The sequence below is a fragment of the Stigmatopora argus genome, chromosome 10 (genome assembly GCF_051989625.1).
Source record: "Stigmatopora argus isolate UIUO_Sarg chromosome 10, RoL_Sarg_1.0, whole genome shotgun sequence".
NCBI classification, from domain to species: domain Eukaryota; kingdom Metazoa; phylum Chordata; class Actinopteri; order Syngnathiformes; family Syngnathidae; genus Stigmatopora; species Stigmatopora argus.
In genome coordinates this window covers 18,117,836-18,123,938 of record NC_135396.1, presented here as the reverse complement: position 1 = coordinate 18,123,938, position 6,103 = coordinate 18,117,836, and positions in this window count along the sequence as shown.

Sequence of the window (6,103 nt, the reverse complement as noted above, 5' to 3'; positions counted from 1 at the left end):
ATCCATCATCTACATTAATGACCTCCTCGACAAGTTCAACGATTCCACCCTGGTCAGCACCTATGCAGACGATCTGGCTCTTGCTTGTCGGGTAGGAACAAAGACGAGGTGGAAAGCAGACTTCAAACGGAGGTTGAAAAAGTCTGGAGGTGGAGTTCCGAGGTACACCTAAACCTTAACACCACAAAGTGTGAGGCGTCATTTTTCAGCCTGGACTCAGCTGAGGCCAAATGGCAACCAAAGACCTCATTAAAATGGCGCCACCCTCAAGAATAACCCCACACCCACTTTCCTTGGCATATCCTTCGACCGACAACTCACGTTTGCAGAGCAAGCAAAAAAGGCCGCCAAACCATGTCCAAAAGAACGAATCTCCTCCGCAAACTCAGTGGCACATCTTGGGGTTGGCAACCAAACGACCTTAGAACGGTGTATATTGCCACCCAGAGAAGTCTCGCAGAGTACGCAGCACCAGCATGGGCCCCCTGGCTGGCCCAAACTCACCTCAAATTCCTTGAAACTGGCCAACTGGAAGCAGCCCGCGCCATAACCCACCACCTCAGGTCTACCCCCACCGAAGCAGTCCTACATGAGGCACATCTTACACCCCTCTCATCCCGCCTCAATTTACAAGCACTTCTTAAAGCAGATGCCTGGAACCAGCTGCCTCCTTCTGATCCCCGACACCGCCTTCTCCATGAAAACGTCAAAATGCGGTTACAAAAGATGCCAGACTGGTGATCTACGACCCTCCCCTGTCATACCGCTCTTGAACTCCATACCCCTTGTACACACTTCCCACCCCTGCCCACCCTGGCTATTACCCCCCCCCATCCAAACCGCCTTTACTGCAGTCTCTAAACACATGCCGACCATCATCCAAAGAGATAAGGCCGAAGAGCTCATCAGAAGCATGGGTGAACCGGACCTACAGATCTTCACAGATGGATCCACCAAAGAAGGCACTGCGGACGGTGGTGCAGGTTTCGTCGTCATTAAGGAGACTGCAATCATCCACCAATGGCATGGTGCTACTGGTGCTCGCAGCAGCTCCTACCACTCTGAAAAAGTGGTACTGACCGAGGCACTCTCCTGGCTGAGGGAAACAGCAGACTGGCAGACATCAATCATCCTCAGTGACTGCAAATCGCTGGTCCAAGCTATGGGAAACCCCCACACGCAAGACCCCGCCATTCGGAGACTTCAGGGTGACATCGCCCTTTTCCCTCCGCCTAAGCGACTACAGCTACTGTGGATCCCGGGCCACTGCAACATATGCAGTAACGACCTGGCCGATGCCCTAGCTAAACTTGGCTCGTCAGATGACCAAACCCATACCTCCCCGGACGCAGCCACAAGACGTGCCATCATCCAACGTGAAGATCCCCCCCCCTCTCCCACCCCCGCCTTTTGCAGACCTACACTACGAAAGTCACAGAGGAAGAACTTGCCCTATCGGAGGAGACCGCACAGACCTGATTCGTTTCCGCAGTGGACACCACCCTCTGCTCCGCCGTTGGCTCCACCTTGTGGGGAAATCCGATTCGGATCGCTGCCGCCTGTGCGACGAGGAAACAGAGTCGCCTGAACACCTATGGCTCCGCTGTCTGGCCTTAATGACCGAACGCTACCATCGCGGCCTGGGCAGCTCCCTGGATGAACTAATCCGTGTTCCAGTGGCAGCTCTAGCGCTGCTGAGGGTAATCCTCAGGCGCCTGAGGTGAAAAAGAAGAAGAAGAACAAGAAGAAGGCGACAATGCTGACCCTGACAATGTTATGGAACCCAGCATTGTTGGCCAACTCTTTGTCGGACACAGAAGATGAGGACCATCAGGCCTTTGATAAAATTAACCCATACGGTGGGGGCATTACAAATCATTATTCAGACTGACATATTAACTTGTGGATCCTTGTCTGACGTTTTTCCTAAGTCCATGGGCAGGTGGAGAAGACTCTTTTTACAAAATTCTACAATTGTGTCTCAACAACAATGACCATGTCTATGGAGACGGTAAGAAAATCGTCAGAGATGGAAACACCCGGATCCGCCATAGTAAAATTAAAATCTGAGATGACCAGAGAATTCATTTCCGCAACGGGGAGTTCCCAAACGGGAGGCGGTAAGAAATAATTGGTTATTGTTGATGGAAAATGCAGCTATTATAAATCAAACCTGTATAACATGTAGGGGGCCAACCTCTCTTAAGAGTAGTACCTGCGCAAATTACCCCTGACTGTGTAAAGGAGATAATGACAAAAGAAGATGTAAGCCCAAAATGTATGAAATGGAATAATGTCTACCCAGTTACAAGCAGCAAAGGACAAGCCTAACTTTTCAACACATGTCGCTTTTAATCATTTTACCTGCTAATCCTTACAGGGCACGGTCCGACACTGGGAGCGATAAATGTGACGTGGTATGCCCACGTCCTAAAACAGACTGCACACCTGATACCACGTTCTGACCTATGGTGGTGGTGTGGTCAAAACAAATTATACGACTCCTGCCGAAATGCAGCAGGACTTTGTGCCTTGGTCTCACTGCTCTTACCAGTGTCTGTTTTTCCATCTACAGTAGAGGAGATACAATTGGCTGCACAGAAATCCGGTATGATGGCGGGCCCCTCGCGACGGCGTCGATCGGCATGGAGAGAGGGTGATCCGACATACATTGATGCGATTGGCATCCCCGGAGCGTACCAGATGAGTATAAGTTGGCTAATCAGATCGCAGCAGGTTGGGAGTCTATTTTTCTTTTAATTACTCCAAACAAAAATGTTGATCGGATAAATTACCTGCATTACAATGTCCAAAACCTTGGAAATTATACTGAACAGGGATTTGTGGCGATAAAGGAACAACTGGCAGCCACTAATCTGATGGCGTTCCAGGATTGCATAGCAGTTGATATGCTGCTCGCGGAGCAAGGGGGCGTGTGTGCAATGTTCGGAGATGAGTGTTGCACTTACATACCGAACAACACTTCACCCGGGGGGTCCCTCACCAGCGCCATTGATGGCCTGCAGACCCTCAACCGCAATATGAAGAAGCATTCTGGAGTCGGAGCATCCGCCTGGGAGAGCTGGTAGCATAAGTCCTTTGGAAAGTATAAGGATTTGGCCCAATCTGTTGCATTTTCCGTAGCCCTTTTTGCTACGATTTTGACATTATGTGGGTGTTGTATTATTCCCTGCTTAAGATCTTTGATAAGCCGACTTATAACCACTGCGATTACCCCTACAAACTTTAAATTGCATGAATTACATCCTCTGCTGATGAAACGTACTGAGGAGAGCAGTGAATTTCAGGAGCATGGTAATTCCGAGGATGAATTGGGCGAAAATGATTTTGTTTTCTGCTTTTCAGACCTTCTGAACGAGTAGGGCCTAAGCGGGTAAAATTAAAACAGCCAACGGAGATATCCCTCTCATCTTGGATTTGCCATAAAATGAATAACAAACATAATAAAAGGAGGGAAATGTTGGATTTATTATGGAATGTTTCTATATGTGTTGTAAGCATTTTTAATAAGTAATTAGGCTATAAACGAATTCATGGGACCATGGACATTTTTCCTCCACATCGTCTCCTCAAGGCCCCACAGCTCGAGGACACATTGTTTTCGGACGCTTTTCGGCAGAACACAACGGGACTGTTTAAGACGGGACTCCAGCAGCAGATGAAAATACGGATGCTTTGTTTACATTATAATCCTGCTTGGTTTACTTTAGAATGCTTTGTTTACCTTATAATGAAAATATTATGCAATTCCTCACACCGTTGTTTGGGTGCCTTGTTCAACTTTTATGCTTACTTCGGCAATTCTCACACAGTTGTTTTTGTAACCATCTAGGGTGTTATTGTACTGATTACATAAACATGTTTTTCGAGTGTCGCGATTAAATACAATGATTCAGTTACTACAATTTAGAATGCCTTGTGGACTAAGACGACGTCACAAGGTACCTCCTTGCAAGTGTAAGCAGTTATGTTGAAAGAATGTTTTCCTATTTTAGTTAAATATTACTAATAATGATTCAAAAGGTTTTAATCATTATTCCAACAAGGACTTTGACCGATTTGTAGATGTTTGAATAGTCTGACTTATATTTTCGCGAATACACATTACGTCAATAAAACAAAATCAAACTCAGTTTTGCTCCTGTTGCCCTTTTTAAAAAAATACGCTAGTATGCATGTTATGTGCTATGCGGTGTGTTATGCTAGCACAACCACAGCAGTGCGTCCTTTAAAACCTAGTGCTCTATGTATTGACAAAAACAGAAAATATGCTCGTATTTATTCATCACAGCTGTTTATCATTCATACAACAGAGTGAGTTCGTAAAGATTCTGACATTTTTTTCTGTCTCACAGTCCGCTTGCGCGCTTTGTAATTTTCAACTGTTACAACAATCACATGTGGCAGAAGATGATTGGATTGGATTGGATAACTTTATTCATCCCGTATTCGGGAATTTTCATTGTGACAGTAGCAAGAGAAGGCATAGTTATAAGTTAGACAGTACAGTCGCAAAGGCCGCACAACAACAAAGCAAAAAGCAAAAAGTACAAAGCAAATGAAAGTAAATGTAACTGGAAAATGGAAACAAAAACTGGAACCACACACAGGAAGTCTTCCACGAGATGGGGAACTTCTGCAGACTGTGACCGAGGTAGAGAATATGCAGAGTCACTCTTCCAAGCTTATCCGCACAGTTCCTCAGTAGTCTGGAGCTGAAGACAACAGCAGCAGAGTAGAGCCCCTCAACTCCATTGCTGGTAAGCGCTGACAGCTCTTCCATCTTATCCCACGATGGAATGGTTGGTCAGAAGCATTGCCTCTCCTCCCGGCACTTTTTTCCAGCTCCGAATCCCCGGCGGCACCGAGGTGTTGCTCATTCTGCTGCGTATTGTAACAGCTAGTCCCATGTGTATGACAGTGTAGGCAAGGCTGATGGTTCCAAAAAAGAAGTGGCAGAAAGAAGCCAGGCTAACAGAACAAAGAAAGTTGTAAAAACATTAAAGTAAAAAGTATAAAGTACAAAGTAAAGTAAAAAGGGATGTATTAAGAAATATTAAAATGTAATTAAAAAAGATAGAAAGGCTGTAAATCACGAAAAACATAAGAGTGTACAGAGCTACTCCCACTGGCTCCCGCGTGAACGGCGCCATCTTGGAATGGGACGAGTACAAAGAGCACACTTGCACTCACTCAGGCACACAGGGCCCAAGTTGGAGACAACAACACTCATAGGACAAGACAATACAGAAAAACAGGTGCACTTTAAACCAATCAATATAACTGATTGATTTTACGTCGTACTCCTCGCTTTTCTAGTTAAGTTATGCATTAATATTCCCATAAATGATTTGGTCCACTTCTCTTAAGATGGCATGACATGCCACAGCACAGGATCTTGTACTCATAGGTGACATTGTCACGTTTATTAATAGACCCAGTCGCTGCTTGGTAGTTCGTTGCCTCCTTTCAGCGATTGGAGGTCGCACCCACTTGACCTTGGCACGCATCAACTTGAAATAACAAAACACTGTTTGATACAATTGGACCTCTGTCCCTTGTAGTCTCTGGCTTCATCTAACCAGTTTCTCTACACACAAAAAATGACCCTCGGATGAATGTGGAGAAGATCCTTCGGCTGCACATGACCTTCAGTTGTTTTGACTATTTGACGTCTCACTTCTGTTTCCCACCCCTCCCTTGAGAGCTGAGACGTCCATTGTAACTAGGGTCCTTGAAGCTAATACACAAGGAAAAGATGCGTGTGACGCCAGAACGAACCTGGGCAGAGACCTGAAAGGTTCGATTCTCCTTGCAAGAAAACCCAAAAGATTGTCGTCTCTTTATTTGTGCGTGCATTTGGGAATGCCTATTGGTGAAACTATCAGAAGTGTTGATCGTGGCCATAGTAGCCATAATATTGCGTTATGCATCCATTTGATACAATCAGGCCTCTCTCTCGATGTGCCTTAAATCACCTACGCATAAATTGTAAAAACGAAAATCATTTCACAATACATGAATACATTCCTTATTTGTCATTTTGGGCGGCAAGAAAGTTAAGTTTGCTGAAATCATCATT